Source organism: Vipera berus (assembly GCF_964194415.1).
Source record: "Vipera berus genome assembly, chromosome: Z".
Classification (NCBI taxonomy): Eukaryota; Metazoa; Chordata; class Lepidosauria; order Squamata; family Viperidae; genus Vipera; species Vipera berus.
In genome coordinates, this window is record NC_138205.1 from 117,074,063 (window position 1) to 117,097,856 (window position 23,794).

Consider the following 23,794-nt stretch of genomic DNA (forward strand, 5'->3'; position numbering starts at 1 on the left):
ATTATCAAACAACCACATTAAGAACTGAGTTTGTCATTTCATGCTGAATGAAACATATAATGTTTGGCCTTATATTCTTTGTCCAGATTTCTGCATTAAGAGATGCCCTCCAACATGTAGTTGCTTGGTTGGTTCATATTGATTTATTACATATAAATACATGATTTCACTATACGTATGTATTAATCAATCAGAAGAGATCTGGAAGGAACCTTGGAGGTCTTCTAGTCTAACCCCATGCTCAAGCAGGAGACCCTTCATCATTTCAGACAATAGGCTGTCCAGTCTCTTCTTAAAAACCTCCAGTGATGAAGCATCCACAACATTGTTCCATTGGTTAATTGTTCTCACTGTTAAGAAGTTTTTCCTTAATTCTAGGTTGCTTCTTTCCTTGATTAGGTTCCACCTATTATTTGTTGTCTTGCATTTTGCTGCTTTGGAAAATAAGTAGTGGACTCACTCAAATAATAGAATACTATCATTTCACCCCTGTCCTTCTTTTCTCTAAACTAGCCACATCCAGTTCCTGCAACAATTCTTCATTATGTTTTAATTTTCTTAGTTGCTCTTCTCTGCACTTTTTCCAAAGTCTCAATATCTTTTTTGTAATGTGGTGACCAAAACAGGATGCACTATTCCAGGTGTGGTCTTACTAAGGTTTTATAAAGTGATATTCCATTTCTTCCATCATAGAAAGCATACCACCTACTTCCATAGGTGTATAAGACAAATTCACAGCTGTTTCTCAAAGTTAGTATCACCTTTCCATGTTTGTAGATAATTTGATTTACTATTATTTTATTAATTGGCAGCTGATCAGTCATACCAAGTGGGCAATCCGATTCCACTGAATAGTGGCCAATTTATAGCATACATGCACATGTGAATATGTACACAAGCACACAGACACACACACACACACAGATAGAGACAGAGGGAGGGAGAGAGACGGAGGGAGAGAGAGAGAGAGAGAGAGAGAGAAGCAAGCATGTGCTCGTCAGTGAAAAAAAATCTATAAAAAATTTAGGAACCAAAGTGCTAAAAAGAATGTGCACTGCTGAGATGATCAGAAGTCTTTAGCCATTAGGTTTTGCAATGTCTTGACCAATTAGGCATTCTGGAGCAGTCAAAGATTCTCCATTTTTTTTCCTGCCATTTTTACTGGCCCTCTTGCAGGAACTATCAAATAATATCACATCCAGACATCATGTTTAGGCTGATGATTTTGGATTGTATGTCTGATAGCAAAGTAGGCATACCAGGACCATGTATTCCAACAATAAAACCTACCACTAAATTGGTATTCTATACTCTGATGGCACTACATCAAATATTGTTAGCCAACAGACATTTCAGCTGCACTGTATTTTGGTTAGCAACATTCCTTTTGTTTATTTTTTTTGTAATATCAGCCCTGGATATCCATGGAAAGAAGAGTGTTTGGGGAAAAGTCCTTTCTGGAAATGTTAACATCATGCATAGTAAGCAGCTGAGTAATTACACACACACAGGTGTTTGTGTACACACAGACACACAGGAGTATTTGGGGCAAGGTGGATGATTCTCCTCTCCTACATAATGAATGAAAGCTATTCATTTTTTTACACTTTTTCTGTCCACACCAGGAGTCTGCAGAGGCATAAAGAGAGAAGCAAACATATGTTTGTATAAAGTTGTCATGGCAAGGAAGAGAAGGGCCCATTCAGAGATGGAGAATAGATGGTAATATAATAAGATGTGAATGCATTTTCATATGCCTTTGGGGAGCACAAGAGGAGTAAATAGATTTAAATGTGGAAATGACAACCCTCGCAATTACAGCACTACAGCCTACTTCATGGTCCTTGAATGCAACAGTTGAATCATTTAACATTTATAAAAATGGAAAGTGAAATCATACACACACACACAGAGAGAGAGAGAGAGAGAGAGAGAGAGAGAGAGAGAGAGAGAGAGAGAGAGAGAGAGAGAGAGAGAGAATGTCCATGGTTAATACTGTACCTGAAGCCAGTGTATTTCAATCTTGGCAATTCTAAGATATATGGAGTCTAGGGAATTCTTGGAATTGGTCCATAGATCTTAAAGTTACCAAGTTTGAGAAACATTTCCCATAAGCTATTGTGGACCTTTGCAAGGCAATAAAAGCACAATAAAACTTTCAATATAATTTCTTCACTCTGAAATCACTTCCCCCCCCAAAGTAGTCACTTTTTTTCCACAGTAGTCACTGGCAGATTTAATGGAAAGGTGAGTTTAGCCTCCATACAGCTATGGAAGCAGAAGAATCTAGATACCAAAATCATTCATTCTGCTTTTCAGACATTATGCTGAATGAATAGAACTGAAGATACAATCCTGCTAGAAGATAAACAGCATTGGAGGGAAAGTCAACAAGCATTGTCTTTCCACCTTTAGCCTACATACAGAGTAACAAGTCCAGGACATCCAACAATATAAAATTACACCTATATAAAAACTAAGAATCAAGAATCAAGCAATTAAAGTTATGAAGTCTACAGCAAGAGGCAACATTTTGCCAATCTTGGCCAATCCCAAAGACTTATTGCAGGTTAGTCTTTGAATAGTAGATCACCAGGAAATGCCAGCACTATAGGCTAGACTGGGGGAAAAAAATGAGAAGAGACTTTTGTGCTGTTGCCAAGAAACCTACATGATTGAGCTTATGTAGATCACTAGAAGATAAACAGTCTTCCAGTACTTGAGGATCCATTACAGAGAAGACATGAGGGCAGGACAAGAAGTAAAGGAAGTGAAGATCATTAAAGAGAAATCCAATCTAGAACTAAGGAGAAATTTCCTGGCAGTGAGAAAAATTAATCAGTGCAACGACTTGTCTCTGTATATTATGGGTGCTCCACCACTGAAGTTTTCAAGAAGAGACTGGACAACTATTTATCTGGAATGGTAAAGGGTTTCCTGCTTGAGCAGAGGTTTGGATTAGAAGACCCCCAAGGTCCCTCCTAGCCTTATTAGTCTATGTTCCATGAAGGAATATTTTTTGAAATCTTAATAACATTGATTTGTACTAGCTCTAAGAGTCACAGAAGAAATTCTGCACGGTACATTTGTTTTCCTCATTTGTTGCAAATGACAGAAGTTAGGTCCATGTAGGCTATAAAGAGAGATTAAAGTACATTTGTTAAGGTCAGACCTGCCAATGTGTATTAACCATGGGTGGCCCATTACCATGATAATTACATGCCACAAAATATCAGTTATTGTTATAAAAACTGTGAGAAATGTCTACTTTTAAATCTTGTGGACTTCCTGCAAATATCTGGCTGGCCTTTGTGAATCCTGAAACAGGATTTGGATATATTGTATTTATCCAAAAGGAAGAGTCCTTATAGACACTTCTACTACATTATCTCAATGCCTGCTTTACTATATTTTTAGCAAAATTTAGATTTTACTCCCATTTAAGTCATATTCTTTACAAGATTTCCTACTGTTAAAAACATTTCTATCTTTAATACATAAGAATTGCATTGAATCCGTTTTGTTCAGTTTAATAGTTTCCCCAGTACATTCTCCTAGCAAAACAATCTGAAACAGGTCTTCTTGTAACAAATGACACATTGTGTTATTTATGCCTCTCCTGTTACTGGATCAGTCTTTAACATCACAGCCTTTGGCCTTGTGCAAATACATTGTCTGACTTTTAGTTAGACAGAGTTAAGCTGGACATTCTCATATTCCTTTTCTGTGTAAATGGAAGGACTTTCTCAACTCACAGCCAAGAGAACATTTGTTTTGAAAGTTTATTTTGTACATCTGTCCCTGCAACCATACATAATACAGCAATTATATTCTCAAGGGGCACAATTGCTAAGCTCGTCAAGGAGCCATTTCCCCCCCCCTTTTAGAACATTTGACTGCTTTTCTTCATCTCTGCAGTGTACTTGGTATGTGTGATATACAATAATTGCTGTGCTAAAATTGGCCTTTTATTTTCTTAGAACTCTTCCTGCTTTAAGAATAAGACCTCTTTTTTCTCCCATCTTATTCATAAGTGGCTGCAGGGGTCGCTAAAAAAATGCCAAGATGGCAGCCCCAATGGTATGACTGAAATTCCGCATATTTGTATGTGTGAATAGGCTTATTCTCTGTAGTGTACAAGGATAGGACAAGAATCTGTGCACAGAGGCTTTACACAGAAAGAAAATAAAGAGGAATTGGGAGAGCTATTAAAAAGTAGAATAACATGTTCTATGAATTCATGGAGGCTCCCCACAACAGGTTTTTCAAGCAAAGTTTGATCAGTCATTTGAATGGGATGTTCTGTGGATTTCTATTCTGTCCTGATCCCCAAATTCTTCTCTAAACATATGTTCTCAGGGAAGAGAATCACACAAGTGCCTTTTTTATTCCTTTGACATTAAAAATATAATTATATAGCAAACTCAATTGGTTGATTAAATGAGTAATCATTTCCATAGTTTCAAGATCAATTACCTCAGAAGGCTTCTGTACAAATAATCTTTGCTTAGTGACTGTGCCATTTGCCTAATGATCACCTCAAAAAATATTAAAATTGTGTCATCACATGAGTGCTTATGACCATCATGATTCACAACAAGGATTCCAAGCTCCATTATAGTAATAAGTCGAGAACTAGCCAGATGTGTCTTATTAGGATACTAGAATGCTGGAAACATTAAAAAAAATATGCTGCCAATATCACATTTTATTTTTATTTCTGTTTCAGCATAGTTGTTACTCTATTAGTTCTATGCAGGTTTACAACCAAAATAAAATTGATCAGTTGAGTAAATTAATCAGAAGATCATATTGCAATGTACACAATGTAAAACCCATGGAATTTAAAATTGTACTAATTCCTTATCACACAATTGTTTTCTTTTTTCTTTTTTTAAAAAAAGGCAAATTAAATATTGAATTGTTGTGAGAGAAGGCATGGAAATTGGGCTGTGGGAAAGAACATTATGTAGCATTCCATTCTAGCATTGTCAGATATTTCTCATTTTATTAATTGGAATGACCTGAAGGATCAGCACCAATGACTTCCACAGTTCCCAGATAATGGATCTTTTCAGTTGGACTGATGCTAAGTTACTGCCTGGAAAAATTGAGGTTGTGTCTATTATGAAGTTACAAAGTCTACTGCTGAATTTATTAAACTGAAACAACTTTTATTTCCCATATGGGTTGACAACCACTGCAAAAATTAATTTTCTCACCAATATTTTAGTGTGCTTAATAGAGAGCTCCATTGTGTCCAAACAATTAAAATAATTTACATTGGGACAAACACTGATTATGGATGTTACTGTTATCCTGCAATCCCAATCCAAATGCCTTTTTAAAAGCTAGGATTGCACTTTGTGTTGTAATGGCATGAAGGTGATGCACAGCTGATAGGCAAGCACCTGGAATTTTCTCTTACAAAATGTTATTGTGTGATTGGCACATATGATTAGCGCATAAGGATGGTCTGTCCCTAAAGGTCCAATTAGGCTTGGTACAGTCTGAAGCAAGAGTGAGTGAGCAAGTGAGAAAACTCCCTACATATAATTACCCATCATGTCCTCGGCTTATCTGTCTTAAATATTGCTTTTGTTGGATTTAATTATGTGTGAGAAATGATGAATGTCACTTTATCTGTGTGATCTTACTCAAGCAATCATTCTGCTGCCAAAAGAGTACCAATATTGTCATTTCAGATAGAAGAAATGAAACTTTGAGGAGGAGGGGAGGCTGAATTTTATTTGGTAGAAAGGGTCAATTTTTTTCTTTGGCTACCAAGTTTTCTTGCTGCCTACATCCAGCCAATACCCTTTTCCTCAGTGAATTATAGTGAAGCAAGTTTGCAAACTGGCAGCGATTTTCTTTCCAGGTTGATTGTGTAGGATTGTTCAGTCAGGATCCAAGGTATGTGAACTTTTGCTGTTTAAGTTGGATTAAGAGAAAAGAAAGAGTTCTTAAAACCTGGGGGACCAACTAAGCAGCAGAGCTTAGGATTTACACCACCATAAAGGGCTTGCTTTCAGTTTAATGTGTTACTAAATCCAAATTACTCTGATTTGTAAACTCTGATTTATGGAAGGGTGTAAATTATCAAGCAAGTTGTTGCTTATTTAATACACTGCATTTAAATGAACCATCTGTAAACCCACCCATAATTTCTACCTCTTTTCCAAATGATGGGATTGAATCTTTTTATTTCTTTTTTTTTAAAAAAAATGGTATGCTACCGTATTTTCCGGTGTATAAGACTTTAACCCATGAAAATCATCTCAAAAGTTGGGGGTCATCTTATACGCCCAGTCGTCTTATACGCCGGAAAATATGGTACTTTGAGGATTTGTAGTGGTAGTGGTAGTAGGGCGGTATATAAAAACAAACAAACAAATAAATAAATAAATAAATAAAAATCACAACTGCCATTTGGTCATGTGGACAACTTATTAAAACATAAATTCTACTGAACAACCCATTCCAATTCCTACTAAGTTCCTAATTAAAATAGACCAGAAAAAGAAACATGACCAGATAAGCTAATTCTATTTTATTGTAAGCCTACAATCAAAGAATCTTCAAGTCTGAAATTACAAATCTGCCACAGTCTCTTTTTACTACCTGATTAGTTAAAACAAAGAAAGTTTCTTTCTCTACCCATTATTTATTTGTGGGCTCTTTCTCCTTTTATTTGACAATTCCCTAGGCAGTACCGAGGAGCCTTCTTAAGTCTTATCCAGCCAACCAAATTATCTAAACTTCACTATCTCTTGTTCCTCTAGAATGCAGCCTCTTCCTTCTGGGCATCCTAACTATATTCTACCACAAAATTGTTTGTAACTACCGGTAATCTGTAAGAGTAACGTATCAAGGGAAAGGATGGTTTTGGACTTGAGAAGGAGATGTAAATTAGATTACAAAGTTTGACAGGGTCAGCAGCAGTGTTTGGATAAAAAATGGGATAAATAACCTAAAGATTATACTGAGGTTGTCAGTAGCACAATGGAATTAATAATTCATTGCATTATGCTAACTGGATTTTACAGAACAATGATAGCATTCTTACAATTGAAGATCATTCTTTAAGTTATAAACCTGAGATTTAGGAATAAAACCATTGTAGTTTTCTCTGATCTCTGAGAAGGAACAGTTTTCTTACACTGATGTAAGGATCTTTGTTTTCCTTTAATATGTTGAATTGAATGTCATAGTTCAACAACATTAGACATTATAATTCACTGGGACTTTGGGACATGAGGGAGAAACTATTCTCATCTGTATATAAGTCATTCAATTTTAATTAGATGTAAATCAAATGAAAAAAAGTGGATGCTCCATCAACTTTTTGCTTGAAGACCTTGGTCATTGGGATTCAATGGGGTTGGGACTGGGAGTCAAAGAATTGAAGATAGGGGGTGCATCTATATAACAAACATCACAAATCTTTTACAGTGCATAGAAAATATGGGGGCTTCCTGTCTTGAGAAGTGCCATTGTGACATTTGTTTCTCCATAGATGCCCTCTGCTTGGGCACTCTGCAAATTAATAGCTAGCTGATTTTTTTTTAATCCCATTTATATCCCGCCCTTCTCCGAAGACTCAGGGCGGCTTACAATTTAAGCACAAACTAATGTGCTTAGCAGTAGCCTTCATTCTATGTATATGCCTGCTTATTAGGGCTTTCGCCCCACCCCCCAAGCGGCATTATTACAAAGTCAGCTTAATTGCCCCCAACAATCTGGGTCCTCATTTTACCTACCTTGGAAGGATGGAAGGCTGAGTCAACCTTGAGTCTGGTGGGATGCGAACCTGCACTAATTGCAGGCAGCTGGTGTTACTTAAGGAGGCATTAGCCCACTGCTCCACCAAGGCTCTTGTTTTTATTTTTTCTTAAAATAAAAAAGAACAAGGTGCTAATAAGAAAGCCATTGGGATCAAGTTAAATTCATTTCACATTCTTTTGCCTTTTAAGTCAACAAGAAAACTTGTATGGATGCACACCTATAAAATATTAAGCCCTGCATAATGTTATATAGACAGATACACACAGGCAATGTCATCTGAAAAATCTCAACACAAGGTAACAATAGTATTTATCAGTTGTGCTCTAGTCAAGAAAATAAAATAGAACAAGGACATCAGTGGAATACTTACACAATGAATTTTCCAGCAAGGATGGCAAAGGAAGATTTGTTAAGAAAATGCTTGAGCCAGACAGTGTAATTAAAAACAAAAACAAACAAATCTAAGCAAAAAAAAATTAGGTCAGGCAGATGTTAGAAAAGTTAGAAAGTTAGAAAAGGAAAGAAAAAAAGGATTTGATGCAACCTAACTACAACAGCACACAAACAAACAGCATAGATATGCTCAGATGACATAAAGTTGCTTTGCTTACGTTATTCTATCTGTCAGGAAGTAGAATCAAAATATTTCCTATTTTTTTGGCCCGTTAAGCTCAGCTGGCCCTCAACAGATCTAAGTGCTCAGTTTCTTTGATATCTTTCAAGCACTGTATGGATGTAAAAATGACTGTGATTGTTCATATAGATCTTTACAAGGTATTGAATGGACATTTATTTGTCAGCTGCAAAGAGTTAAGCATAGTTGCTGCTAAACCTATTGCTAGCATATAATTCAGTAGGTGTTAGTAATGGGCTCAGTATAGTGGAATCAGGAAATATTTCTCTCCTTCCTTCCATGCAAATATCTATGCTATTCTGTCCAGAAACAATGCAGGTAGTCCTCAATATATGACAATAATTGACTCTGGAATTACAGCGGTAAGATGTAAATTTTTAAGCGGGGTACCATGGACCATGCCCTGATCTTTTTGCAACAGTCATTAAGTGAACTCTGGAGTCATTAAGTGAACTTTGAAGTCATTAAGTGAATGCTATGATTGTTTAAAACAACCCATTTTCTTCATGTTGTTTCATGAAAGTTATTGTAGGAAACCTGCAAAATATACCAAAAATCATGGTCAGATGTCAGAACTTCTAAATGGTAAGTATTGTAAGTGGTTTTGGGGGGATTCACTGTAACTTTGAACATTTGCTAAGCAGCTGGTCATTAAGCGAAAAGTGCCAATCTGGATTTAGAAGTTCAACCGGAACTACCAAAACAAATTAGTGGCATGAACAATCTCCATAATATTTCTGTCCCCATTGTTTTTCCACACAGCCTTCTTCTACTGCTTCTGTTTCCAATCATGCAACCTTTTCCAAGCCAAAGAAATGTATCTATCTTGAGATTATCCCTAAATGAAATTGAAAAACTGCCTGGGCAGAAAAAGTATTCTAACAATTGCAGGTAAATGAACCTTGATTCATTCAGAGCTAGGAAGGAGTTGAAGGCAATTTTATGGTGGGTAGACATGGTTGCTTAGGCATGTTTGGGCACTGAAGTTGGAATATAGTGTATGAATTGTGTAGACTACTACCCAAGAAATCACATAAAATAAATTCTAATTTAAGAGAGGCTAGAGAAAGAATGTATTTTTCCCTACTGATATATCTAGTTAACTTTAGATCCTAGATGAAAGTATCTTTACTGATGATCCCTTAGCCTTTAAACAGCCATTTGTAAAATCATAAGTTAAGAACTGAGAGGATCATTTCTGTCCTTGCTCAATACAAAAATCCATATTAAATCAGTTGTTGTGTACTGGGTTCGTTGCACAGGAATGAAGACGAGGCGAGTGAGTTCAGCAAAGAGCATGGTTTATTTCTTGCAGGATCTAAACTAGAGAACAGGGCTGCAGCTGCAGCAATTTATACCTTGGCCCCTAGGCAGCGGCCAATAGGTTTGAAGCAACCTATTGCCGCCTAGGGGGCAACCAATAGCAGCACTGGAGACGGGTTGTCTGAGATGCTGGGAGCTGTTAGCTAGCTCCCTGCTCTAGCAACCAACCAGCCGTTACCACGTGGTGTTAACAAGCAAACCCAATACATTACATCAGTCATAAGAGGTAGTTATGTAGCCATGGATGAAAGGACTTTGAACTCGAAGTACCAGCCCTACTTGGTCTCCATTTCCACTCTTATCAATAGCCTTCTCCTTTCCTTCTAAATTCTTTGGCTATTGCTGGCAAGAAGAAAACTTTGAATTCCAAATTCATCTCAGCCAACTTTAGCAGCAAATTATACAGTGTGTAAACGATAGATTTTGTAGCTGACTTTCTGTTTCTAGTTTTGCTTGCGTAAGGACATGTTTATTTTAACATAGAAACTGAAATGGTGGTAACATTTTTATAAATAAGGGACTGGAAATAAAATTGAAATATGTCCTCTCAGAGGAAGGAAATACGTACTGGCATTCGAGATGTAAAAAATGGCTGGGGAATTCAGGAAGTCCAGTTACATTAAAAGTTTCTAAGTTTGGAAAATAGTAGTATAGCTCATCATTGACATTCTAATATTCTTAATCTAGTTTCCTGCCAGTTTTGAAATTATGATGACTTTTTGCTGAAAAATCTACAGGAAAAGCCTTTTTACCTTCCACCATAATCTGACTCATATTTCTCCAAACTGTTTTTCCCATTCTTATCCCATTCATTCCCTTTTGTTGTTGTGACTTTGGCCAATAATCATATCTTGAAGATTATAGATTCAGGGAAATGTAATTTCAAAGATTTCAGCCAACCTCTAGATCTGAGTTACTATCATAATACTAGGGCAGTCACCTCCAGACTTTTTAATACTATAACTGAAGAACCAAATCTAATTGTTCATTGCTGCTTTTCCAAATTTTCAGCAAAGGGGCCTTTTAAGTAAAGTTGGCTGTTAATCTTTAAATGAAAAAAATAAAATAAAAATAAAGGTGGAACATCTTGCCAAGGTATGTTAAATACTCAGGGATTTAAATGTTCAGGATTATTCAGTCTTTAATCCATAAAAAAATAAAAGCCAAGAGAAGAGAAGGAGAAAATTACTTAGTATAACATTGGCAATAATCCAGCAACTTCTTAGGGATATGTTTTGATTTAGAATAACTTCTAAATTATTATGCTGGAGTTAAAATGGATACATTGTTGTAGGATATCAATTTAATTAAAGTATGTGCAAGAAAAAAAGAGTTGCTCTGCACACTACTGTATCAAATCCAGGGGCACACTTCTGCTTCCTTAGTGTGTAAATGTGTTTTAGTGCCTTGGTGGGGGGAGAGGTGAAAATTCCAACTGCTGAATAGTTCCCTTTTTTATCAACCATAAAAGTAAGACACATAGATGATATAAATGGATCATATAAGCAGGAACGCAAGAAGGGAGATGACATATATTACTTATTGATCATGTCAGGATCTGTTTTTTGTTTGAACCTTTAAATGTTAATTTGTAGAGATCTGATAAATTTTGTACTAGCATACAGATCTTAGTACTTTACGAAGAAATCCAAAATAATTAGGCAACCAATTCAAAGACAGCATATGTTCTTATCTACTTTTGGGGGCTTCAAGTTAATCCTGATCTCTGGAAGCTACCTCGACAATATATATTTTTTTCTGGGCAACATCGCCATTGCCCTCTTCTTTGAGGCAGGAGAATGACTGGCCCACAGTCACTTCCTTTGTACCTAAGGGGGGACAAGAACTCACCTTGTGAGTTTTATTCACTAACCAGGGATGCCCAACCCTCAGTCCTTGAACTGCTATCAGTCCATGGCTTGTTAGAAACCAGGTCATTGAAGCAGCGGGCAAGTGTGCAAAGCTCCATTTGCACATGTGCAGGATTAGGTTGTGTGTGTGAAACTATCCCTTCCCTCTTGCCACAGCTGCTGCTGCCTGCTGCCACCACTGCCGGCCCATGGAAAGGAAAAGTTGGAGATCGCTGCATTACACCACTACACCTCTTTGACTAGCATTATGGATGCCTTCTTAAAATCCATATGATTCATGAGTTTGCCAGCTATATGATGGCACAGTGGTTAGAATGCAGTACTGCAGGCTACTTCTGCTGACTGCCAGCTGCCTGCAATTTGGCAGTTTGATTTTCACAGGCTCAAGGCTAACTCAGCCTTGCATCCTTCCAAGGTCCCAAATTGTTGGGAGCAATATGCTGACTCTGTAAACTACTTAGAGAAGCTGTAAAGCACTATGAAGTGGTATATAAGTCTAAATGCTATTGCTACTAAGCCCAAACCAGTCAACTTTTATGGTTCGCCTTAAAGGCTGTGTGACTCCCTTTAAGAGTTGTGAAAAGGGAGGCTTAACAAGTCCCATATAGCTGGCAAACTGAAGAACTACATAGATTTTAAGAAGGCATCCTTAATGCATGTCAGAGGTATCACATAATCTTAAAAACTAAAAGTAAGTTCCCAGGCAAACTCATAATAAGTCAATTCAGGTCTTGTGTGCCTCCTTGAAATCTTTCCTTCCTAGAGTTCCCACCTCTGGGCTGTGTTGTTGTCTCATGTTGCATCCATTGAATTCTTCCTCCACCTGGTTGCCACAGTCTGTCTCGTGGCTAGAGGAGCTGGCAGCTGCCATTTCAAATTTTCTCATATGCTCAAATTGAGATGTGCATGCCATCTTTCATAATAAATTGTGTACAAATACAGGGACTCATTTGACATACACAACATACAACCCTACAATTGTAGTTGTATGTTGAAGACAAATATTATTTGTATTTGTATTTAGCAACTCGACTTTTAAAATTCATTATGAAATGCAGTAAAGTTTCTTCTAAAACCTTTTTTTTTATGTACCAATGGAATTTCAATGAAGAATTCTTCCTCTCCAGTTCTGATTTCTTCAATTAAAAACGCAATCTATTTTTCTTTTAAGGACCCTACAGAACATCTCTGTGGGTGGTGCATTTTTCCATTTAATAATTATTTCTGCACAAGAAGCTAGGGAATAAATCCTGTGATAAGATAAAACAGCAAGGCCCTGTTAATAGGGACCTAAGTTTCTCTCTACTGCCAGTTGCGCCCCTATCTGGACAGAGATGCTTTATGTACGGTCACTCATGCGCTCGTTACCTCCTGTGTTGATTACTGCAATGCTCTCTACATGGGGCTGCCTTTGAAGACCACCCGAAGACTTCAGCTGGTGCAGAATGCGGCCACGCGGGTTGTGATGGGAGCATCCCGATACTCCCATATTACACCTCTCCTGCGTGAGCTGCATTGGCTACCGGTTGCCCTCCGGGTGAGATTCAAGGTGCTGGTTCTTACCTATAAAGCCCTTCATGGCTAAGGCCCGGGATACCTGCAGGACCTTCTGCTGCCAGGAACGATTTCCCATCTCCCTGTGCGCTCACAAAGAGAGGGGCTCCTCAGGGTGCCGTCGGCCAGACAATGTCGGCTGGTGAACCCCAGGGAGAGGGCCTTCTCTGTGGGGGCACACGCCCTTTGGAATCAGCTTCCCCTGGAGCTCCGGATGGCCCAAGACCTTCGGTCCTTTCGCCGTGACCTTAAGACACTTCTTTTCCAACAGGCCGACTTGAACTGATGATAAGGGGTTTTAACATGGTTTTAACGTTTTATTGGTTTTAGGTGGGGCTAGGTATAGTTTAATTTCTTCTTAATATTTGTATCCTATTTGTATTTTATTGTTGTTAGCCACCCTGAGTCCTTCGGGAGATAGGGTGGCATATAAGTCCCAATCAATCAATCAATCAATCAATCATAAACCAAAGGCAACATCAGCTTCAAAATACTGTTTGGGGAAGTTAAAATAAAAATTCTACTTTGAAACAAATTATGTTTAAAATAAAAATTCTGCCATTATTAAAAAATATGTAAAGGTTAAACAAAACAAAACCTAAAAGCAAACTTATCAGTAGTTTAACAGGTAGAATTTTAAAGACAACCTCGATAGAAGAAAACTGCCAGTATAGGCAATTACAGCTTCTATTTTAAGAAGGCTGGTCAGTCGCTCCTCTAGTTATTGCAGCAAGTGTGCAATATGATAGGTATTACAAGCGCCCTCTAGTGTTAGATAACACAGCTTTTCACTAAGCATTCCTGTATATTCATTCCACTCGTAACACTGTTAGTGATTATAAATGTAAGACCTGTAATAGAAAACAGTAATCATGAGTAGCTAGTATAGTATAGCTAGCTAGTCTTGGACTTACAACGGTTTGTTTAGTGACCTTTCAAAGTTACAACAGCACAGGAAAAAAAATGACTCACAACCATTTTTCACACTTAGGACAGTTGCAGCATCCCCATGCTCAGGTGATTTACATTTGGACGCTTGATAACTGCTTCATGTTTGACAGTTGCAGTGTCCTGGGCTCATGCGACCCTATTTTGCGGCCTTCTGACAAGCAAAGTCCATGGGGAAGCTGGATTCACTTCACAACCGTGTTACTAACTTAACAACCACAGTGATTCACTTGACAATTGTAGCAAGAAAGGTCGTAAAATGGGACAAAATTCACTTAACAAATTTGGTTATAACTTAACAATTGTGGTTATAACTCAAGGACTTCCTCTGATTCAATAAATATTTATTTATTTGTTTGTTTGTTTATTTATTTATTTATTTATTTATTTACTTACTTACTTACTTACTTACTTACTTATTCTTAATTGTTCCTCCCTTTCCCTCCAAAAACAAAACAAAACAAAAATAAACCACCTAAAACTCAAGGAGACTAAGGAAGAAGTGCAAGGTACCAGAAAGTGCAATAGAAAACTAGCCAATATCATCATTTAGAAAATTAGCTACATACTTTTTTTTCAGGCTTTGAAATTTAAGGGTAGGTAGTTATGATTCAGAGCCATCACTGTGGAGCAAGTGTCACTTGTTCCTGACTTTGAAAAGAGCATGTAGAACAGTGAGCATTATGGGAACAAAATAAAATATTTTGAGACATCAAAAAACTGCAGCAAAAATAGATAAATAAAAATAAAGCTTCAGCTGGGAAATCATCAAGAATAGGCTAAAGCTTTGCGGACAGGTGTAGCACTCCTAATGTGTGCATTTGGGGATCATATTTTATTCCCACAATTGTATTGCTATAGTAGTGCAGTGGTTAGAATACAATACTAGAAGCTACTTCTCTGACTGCGAGATCCCAGCAATTCGGCAGTTCTAGTCGCACTGGTTCAAGGTTGAGTCAGCCTTCCATCCTTCCACAGTTGGTAAAATGAGGACCCAGATTGTTTTGGGGGGGGAAATATGCTGACTCTGTAAACTGCTTAGAGAGGACTGTAAAGCAGTATGGGGTGGTATATAAGTCTCAGAGCTATTGCTATTGCTGAACAATGCAGATATAAATCCATTATTGATGGAAGATTTCAGGAAGTGGTAATTAGCTAAGTTTTCATGCTAACTGGTCAATTTCTCTTCTCAATCTCATTTTATGCAAAACAGATTGTGCTCTAGACCAGTATTTCTCAACCTTGGCCACTTTAAGGTGTGTGGACTTCATCTCCCAGAATTGTTCAGTCAGCTATGGGCAAGAAAGTTTGAAAAACACTGTCCTAGAGTAAGCCAGTATAGTACTGCAGTTTAAACACAGAATCTTATTTGGTGTGTTAGGAGGAAACTATCTCTGACACTCTTTTTATTAGTTTGGACTTAAATAAAGAGGACTGTTTTCCTTTTCCTACTAATAACATTATGCCACTTTCTACTTTGGTGTATTTAGCATTGCGTTCCTTTCCCTTCCTACTACTGTTTATCTCTGTTTATCTTGAACCCTAAGACTGCTTTCCAATCCTGAAAAATAAAGTGAAATAGACACCTTTCCTCTTCAGCTGGCAGTCTTCATTACACTGTGATGCTCTAAATATTAGACTGTATTGTAATAGTTTAAGCTGCATTTAAATCAAGGACTAGGCATCTTTTCTCTGTCTTGTTCAGAAATATCTCCCCTCTGCCCACACTTTTACTGATCCACGTTTATTGGATAGTTTGGCTGCAGACTTGATGTCAGTGATTCAATAGCATTTGACCATAGTTAAGGTTTTGGTTTACCTTACACAACTCTATTAAAAGAAGTTGCTCTACAAACAAAAAGCAGATGTGTATAGACGCATCTTCAGCCACAAGGCAGATCTTTGTCCGTCAATCAAAATTGCCCTTGGTAGAGAAGATCCACACACCTGCACATTACTAAGGTTAATTGTGAGGTTAATGCAGTGATGCCTCCCTCAGTCCCCAATTGCTGAGGGTGATGGCCCTGAGAAAACATTCACACGTGCAACTAATTTGGCAGATATCCAAACAGAGGCACCCTTTATGAAAGGGAATCACCAAGCATGTAATTGCATGCGTGGAACCAAGGATTCTAATTATGATGTGCTAAAGAGCCTCTTCCGGTTTGCATGATGCTTCATGCTCCTAGTAAACAGATAAATCTAAATTGAATTACTCCAAGGAAGTCTGTTATATGCTCCCGTGGCCTGCTCATTTTGCTCTGATAATAAGCCACATAATGAGGGTTAATTGGAACTGCCCCAACATTGGGTATTACAGATCTGCTTTATGTAACAGAGAGAGGCAGGGCACAATTGCATGGTAGAAAGATAGTTAAAGTTGGAAGAAATAACACAAATGAAATATTGAGGAATCCCTGGTGCTCCCTTTGCTTGCTTGTTTTCTTGCAGATGTTACATTATCCCCACTAGACTGATGATGTTACCTGGTTTGAGTAAGGAAATGTCTGCAAGAAAGCAACCAAGCTCAGAGAGTACCAAGGAACTCTCATTTCAATCCTGAGCTGCAAATATCCTCCTTTACAAATAAAATATGATTGTGGAGTCCAGAGTCAATAAGACATCTAATAATGATAATAATCTCAATTATTCTGCACTGGTCAGCCATGATTCCATTTGGAAAGTGTTGAGTTGGGAAGGATAACTTGATGCAAGTTTTTGAAAAACAGAATATAATATTGTTAAAAGAAAGTCCTGGGTTTGAATCCAGGACAGGTCATGCAAAGAATACACAGGCAAATCCAGGGCTTTTTTGTCATAGAACACTCAGAACGGAGTTCTGGCACCTTTTTTGGATGGAACCTTGTATGGTAGGCAAGGCAGATTGTATGACATGTCACCTTTACACCTTTTCCTTTGTTCACCCCAGAAAAAGATCCTGCCGGCTAAGAATTATTGGAAACTGTAATTAGCTGGATGACGAAAAGGGACGTTTGGTGATTAAGCAACCTGCTGAAATTGTGGGGTGTTTCCACTCATTTACATATCAAGTGGTATTCTCCTTAATTAACATAGCAGCTGGAGGTGATATTTCATTTATTCTGAAAGAAAGGTTTACCTGAATGGGCTGCGACCTTTTGGCCAGTTTCATCCTCTTTGTGTGCCTTGGTGCTGACCTTGGATGACCAGGTTAAGGGAATCTTGTTTGTGTTTAAAAGATTTCCATATTTTGAAAGGATTTCTAAGGGTTTTAATTGAGTTACTGAATAAAGGTTGTTCTTGACTTACAACTATTTGTTTGGTGACTATTCAAACTTACAACGACACTGAAAAAAGCAACTTATCACTGTTTTTCACACTTATGACTGTCGTAGCATCCCCATAGTCATTTGATCAAAATTCAGATGCTTGGCAACATAACCAAAGAGAGAAGCAACCTAGAATTAAGGAGAAACTTCCTGACAGTGAGAACAACTAACCAGTGGAACAACCTGCCTCCAGAAGCTGTGAATGCTCCAACACTGGAAGTCTTTAAGAAGAGACTGGACAGCCATTTGTCTGAAATGGTATAGGGTTTCCTGCCTGAGCAGGGGGTTAGACTAGATGACCTCCAAGGTCTCTTCCAACTTAATTATTACTATTATATTTATGATGGTTGCAGTATCCCAAAATCATGTGATCACTTTTGTGACCTTATGACAAACAAAGTCAATGGGGAAGTGAGATTCACTTAACAACTGTGTTAATAACTTAACATGATTCATTTAACAAATATGGCAAGAAAGGTGGTAAAATGGAGGATAAAATCACTTAGCAACTGTTTTGCTTAGCAGAAGAAATTTTGGGCTCAGTTGTGGGTCTAAGTTGTGGGACTACATGGATCTGCCAACTTCCTATCAGTTTCATCCAAAATGTCAGATTTGGCTGAAAGGCTCAACTGGTTCTTTGTTTTGGGACCTTTGTTTTGGGTTTCCTGAGGTCAGGCATGGCCAAGGTTAGTGTGTAGCCTGGCTAATCTGGAGGCTTTTATTTATTTATTTTATTTTTATTTTTAGAACATTTATCTAGCCTCCTACTCACTCACAACGACTCTAGGTGGCTTATAAACAGTAAAAACACAACATAGAAAAAAATAAAAAGGATAAAAAACAATAATTCCCTACTTTCCGACCCCTGGCAACAGCACACGATTAAATAAACCTTCTGATGGGCTCCTTTGCCCTCGGGGTTCCCCTGGCCCACTGGCAAAACAGACTATCATGGTGGGGCCCAGTCTAATTTTTGCAGGGATGATGTTCCAAAGGGATGGAGTCACCACTAAGAAGGCCCTGTTTCTGGGTCCTGGCAGGTATACCTCCTTAGGGGATGGGACCCGCAACCTTTTGCTTTCTGATAATACAATTCTGTAAATTCTAACACTGTGAGGGAAAGAGGATTATGAGAAGAATTCAGATATTTAAAAATATAGGCACAAGTAGTTTTTCTACCTAGAGGGGGTTAAAATATATAGGAGGGGTGATAGGAATGGAGGTAAATGTAGAAATAAAGCATAGATACATGAGAGAGCTGAAAAAAGGGAAAAAAAACGCATTGCAGGCCAAGTTAAGAAACACCTGTTTAGCAAATACAAAAAAAAATATCCTATCAGCAAAGAGCTGATTGTTTAGAATGTGAAGTTATTGCAATATAAATTAACTCATGTCTGGTCCAGGTTTCTATTGCTGATATATTCTATAAGTTTCAATTATTTTTCTTCTTTTCTGCTATGAGTTCTTGATAAATCACCCTCCCTGATTATGATGTGTCAGGAATAACTTCCCCTACATATGTTAAGATTAACTTTAAGAGTCAATCTCTGATCTTGGTTGTTTTCTTGCAGATGTTTCATTGCCACACTAGGTAACACCCTCACTGCTAGAACTGATGATGTTATCTAGTTTGGGTAATGAAACATCTGGGAAAAAATAACCAAGTTCAGAGACTACCAAGGACCCCTCATTTCAACCTTGCACTACAAATATTCTCCTTTATAAGAATGACCTTAACCTGACAAATGCTCAGCTTTGGCTTTCTCCCTCTAACATCTCTAGAGTTTAGGTAATCTGGTTTTAGATGAGTGAATCTTACCTTGAAGATACATACTTATATGTGCATTTCTGAACATAACATGCTAAAGCCTCATCCAGAATACATGGTAACATCCTGTACATTTTTGAGTAATAAAGTCCTTTTTAGGCTGCATTCATCAAAATTAATAATTAGCTTTATTGCAAAAGTGGAGGAAAAATTATTGCCAATAAAGAATAGAAGCTTAAATTTTAAGTCACAACTAAAAATAAATTTCTTGACAATTAGAACAATTAATCAGTGGAATGATTTGCCTCCAGAAGTTGAGGGTGCGCCTTCATGGGAGGTTTTTAAGAAGAGATTAGACAATCATTTGTCTGAAATGGTATAAAGTTTCATAGGGCTAGACTAGAAGACCTCCAAAGTCCTTTTCAATTCTGTTATGCTTTTATCCATATTTGCATCTAACCACAGCAGATCCAAGTTTGTCAATATACTTCCCCCACCCCCACCCCTGTGGTGTCCCCTTGGTGTTTCCTTCAGCTTGTCTTCTTCATAAGTGAGAAAGGCTTAAATCATTCTTAGCTGTAGTGGTGTATTTTCTTCCATATTCTGAACATTTTCCAAGGCCAGTCACAAAGTGGCTGACTTCTCTAAGTGCTTCATTACCCATCACCTTGGAGAGGATTCAAGTGACTGGAAGTAACTAACACAGAGGCAGGAGAGGAAACAGAGAGATTGGTGAGGAGAATAGTAAATTGCATGTCAGTATAGTTTTCTGTCAGCTTGAGGATAAGTAGATAGCCTATCATTTGGTAGTTGCACAAACAGGGTCAGAGTGTCTGTCTGTGGCTCTTGGGACAAAATATGAACAGGAAATGTTTTAACTTGAGGATATGAGGAGTTGAATTTGGCACCTTTTCCATGGGAAGCATGCAGCCCAACACTGAGTAATGCACTTCAGGTATGTGTAGCAGGTGGAAGTCAGACATTCAAGGCATTGCATAAAATGAGCAATATTTAAAAAGTTGTGAACATTGGTATACAAAAAGTTGCTGTTCATTCTAAAGATTATATAATTTTGTGAAGCTAAAAATTCTGGAGTTTTTCATCCCTTTCAATCATTATTTCTGTATCTTTAGAACAAAAGAAATGGATCAGAAAACATGGAAACATATGGAAAATGATGACTGATGGGTCTGGAAATATATTTGGCTTGTTGTTCATGGGGAGCTTTGAAATTGTGGAGTCCTTGGTGCTCTCTGAATTTGGTTGCTGGCTTGCAGACCTTTCATTACCCAACTAGGTAACACCTTCAGTGAGAAGGAGTGTGGAGTTTGCTCCCTGCTTATATACAGTAGCTTGCCTTGGCCATTTTGTGGGAATGTGATTTTCTTCTTGGTAATTTCTTGATTATAGCATTTTCTTCTGTGACACTCTCATTTGTAACTTGAGTTAATTTTAGGAATACCTTCGAGAATACAAGTTTAGAGGAATTGCACGTGTGGATTCTGTCTTATGCCTGTCTTATATACTGCTCAGAAAAATAAAGGGAACACTTAAACAACACAATGTACTGTATTTAATAGTAGGATGTCTTATCTTGTGTTCCCTTTATTTTTTTGAGCAGTATATATTAATTTGGATTTTGCTTCATAACATTTGGGGCAAATTCCAGTGTTGGTTAATTATCCACTGTATATTGTGACTCCAGAATTCATTAAACTACATCAGCCTGTAAAAGGACTGGACAAATATAAATATGGGCAATATCATTGTGGTTCTATCTAGGAGTAGAAATCCTGTAGAATTTTATATCTAATTACAAAGAATGCTGTAAAAGAATTTAGATGAATGTGCTAATATTCCTTTCAGACATTCCTTCTTAACAGAAGAAGCTCACTGAGAATAACTAGAATTAGCCTATGGAATCCTTCTCTGGATGTATTTTTGGATCACTTGTGCAAAACTAGAAGCAATAATCAGACTCATTAAACCTTTATTTTTTATAGATTATTTCTCTAAATTTACCTTGCCACCTATATTCAGATAACATCATTTCAAACTATTGCCTTTGTTTAATCAATCTCACTGAGGCTTTCATCTTTTTGCAATATCTCTCTATCTTCTTCTTTAGGTAAACAATCTTACCATGCAACGGCCTGGTATATATTTTGTTTTAGAAAAAAAATTCATACAATCCCCTCTGCCCCCAAAATCCACAAGTTAATTTGTGCTTTGGGATACACCCAGGCATGACAACAATGCTGGACATCAAAGTCAATTGCATATGAATTTGTTTTTGTACCGCTGCATTTAGTGGATATACTCCTGACAGCGTGGGGCTATTTGCCCTTTCCATTTTTCATTAGCAATGTCAAACAATTTACAGAGAGGTAACCTAAATTAAAACAGAAGAAACCCTCCTCACAAGTCAGTGCCTTTGGAAAGTTTATATTTTGTTTGGAGGAGGTTGAGATAGTCTTTGATGATCAATGGCTCCACCAAGGCATTCAAAAATCCAAATTATTAACCCTCTATATAGTCTCTTACTCCACGTTAGGAGGTAATTTGTCTAAAACGATTTGTCCTCCTCCTAATTCATAAAATTCTTTTTTAAATTGCAGTTACAAAGTAACTTTGTATCTGTACAGGTAGTTGCTTAGGTTTTCTTTGGCCATGGTCTTCTTCACATGGACAGGAAAAATCTCAGTGACTGATGAAGGGAGATGGTATTTCAACCAAGCTTTGATGGATGTCGCTGAGGTGAAAGGGTGGGAGCTATTAATAAATAGAGCTCTGAAAGCCTTTTAGCACCATCATTCACATTCACGTCTTTGACCTCTGTCACCTTGAGATTTAGTGTGGACTTATTACAAGGGAACAAAATGTTTGTATGTGTGGGTGGGTAGATTCATGCTTATTAGCATGTTTACTTTGCCCATCCACATTGAAGAGTTGCTGGTGGCACTTCTGTTTAGCATCTCCCTTGAATCCAGAAAGGTAGCAGATTTCATTCAGTCCCATTGGGGTTTTTTAATCCATTTATCTGTGATTTATTCACAGGAAAAGAGGGGTGTGTTTTTTGTCCTAAGGCTCGGTGGGCAAGGTGGTTTGACATATGCCTGTTCTTGCTTTAAAAAGGATGATCTTCACAGCTGGCTATGAAGGTCCCATTACTCCAGCAGGAAGAGAGAGGATTTTAAAAACAATAGTCTTCAGCTGTTTGGCATGGACACAGGGTGACGAAAATGGAAGTAACACTCTTGATCAATCCCTGGTTTATAGTCATAAGTTTTGCAGTTTTCCCTTATATTTCTTTAGTGAGCACAAACCACTGGGTGCTATATTTTACACATTTACTAAAAATAACAGTGGAATGTCTGTAGCAAACATTAGAAATCTCCTCCTTCCCTTCCTTATCTTACTTTCCTTTCTCTCTCTTATTGATGGGAAATACCACGTTGCCCTTCCAACATTCCCCTCCAGCCTTTGTGGAGGAACCTATGCTCTTTTGAAACCATCTGAGGATCTTAGTTTATATATATGTATGTATAGTATGTATAGTATATGTATGTATAGTTTATATATGTATGTATGTATGTATGTCTTCCTTTTTGAAAAAAAATCTACTCAGTCTTGTCCAATTCTTGGAGACTGCCTTGACAAGTTCCTACAGTTTGCTTAGCAAGAAGTGGTTTGTAATTGCCTTCTTCCCAAGACTGAGGGAGTATCAAGTCCCCCACCTGGTTTTATCCCTAAAGAGGAACTAGAAGTCAGTCTACCATTTCCTAGCTGAAACACCAAGCTGGCTCTGATGCCTTAACCACTACACTAAACTGGCTCTCATTCTAAAACAGTAAAACTTAATAATTTGTGGCCTGAAAAAGATTACAAATGTTGGGATATTTTCTGATAAGGTCTATTTAAAAAAAAAACTAAAAATCTTCCTATAGCTATTGAGAGATGAGCCGATCAGGATGGCAAACATCAGGAAGCAGATGAACTTTCTATCATATTCCTAAAAGACCTTTAATCCCTCTCAAAGCCAGTGTTAGGAGAAAATATAATGCTTCCAAAAATGATTGTGCATTTCACATGTATTTTATATTAATCCCAAAATATTTCTGGAAAATAATTCTTCAGTCATGAATCACATTTGCTGTATTACACCATTAGTTTGATTGTGTTCTCAAAAATTATTATACCACTTTGGAGGCTATCTTATTGAAGATAGTGTTGTGATTCAGGGTCAGCCTGTGGGTTCGGCAGTTGGGTTGGACGACTCAGAGGAGGAGGAGGGGGGTGTTGAAGACCTTGCTGAGGGGGTTGAAGATCTTGCTGATGAGAGCCCTCAGCCAGGCCCCTCCCACTTGGTCACCACGGAGACCCAGCTGTGTGAGCCTGACAGCGTGGATGAAGATGACCCACAGCTGGCCCTGTTCAAGGACGCCCGACGCAGGAGGCAGTTAATTAGGAGTAAACAGAGGAAGGCAATGGGGCTTCTCGGAAGGAGGCAGAGAGAAGCCACGCCCTGAACTCTATATAAGGGGAATGTGTGGGGAGGGCTGGTTTGCTGAAGGCAACCGCTTGGATAGTTCGTGTTTCTTAA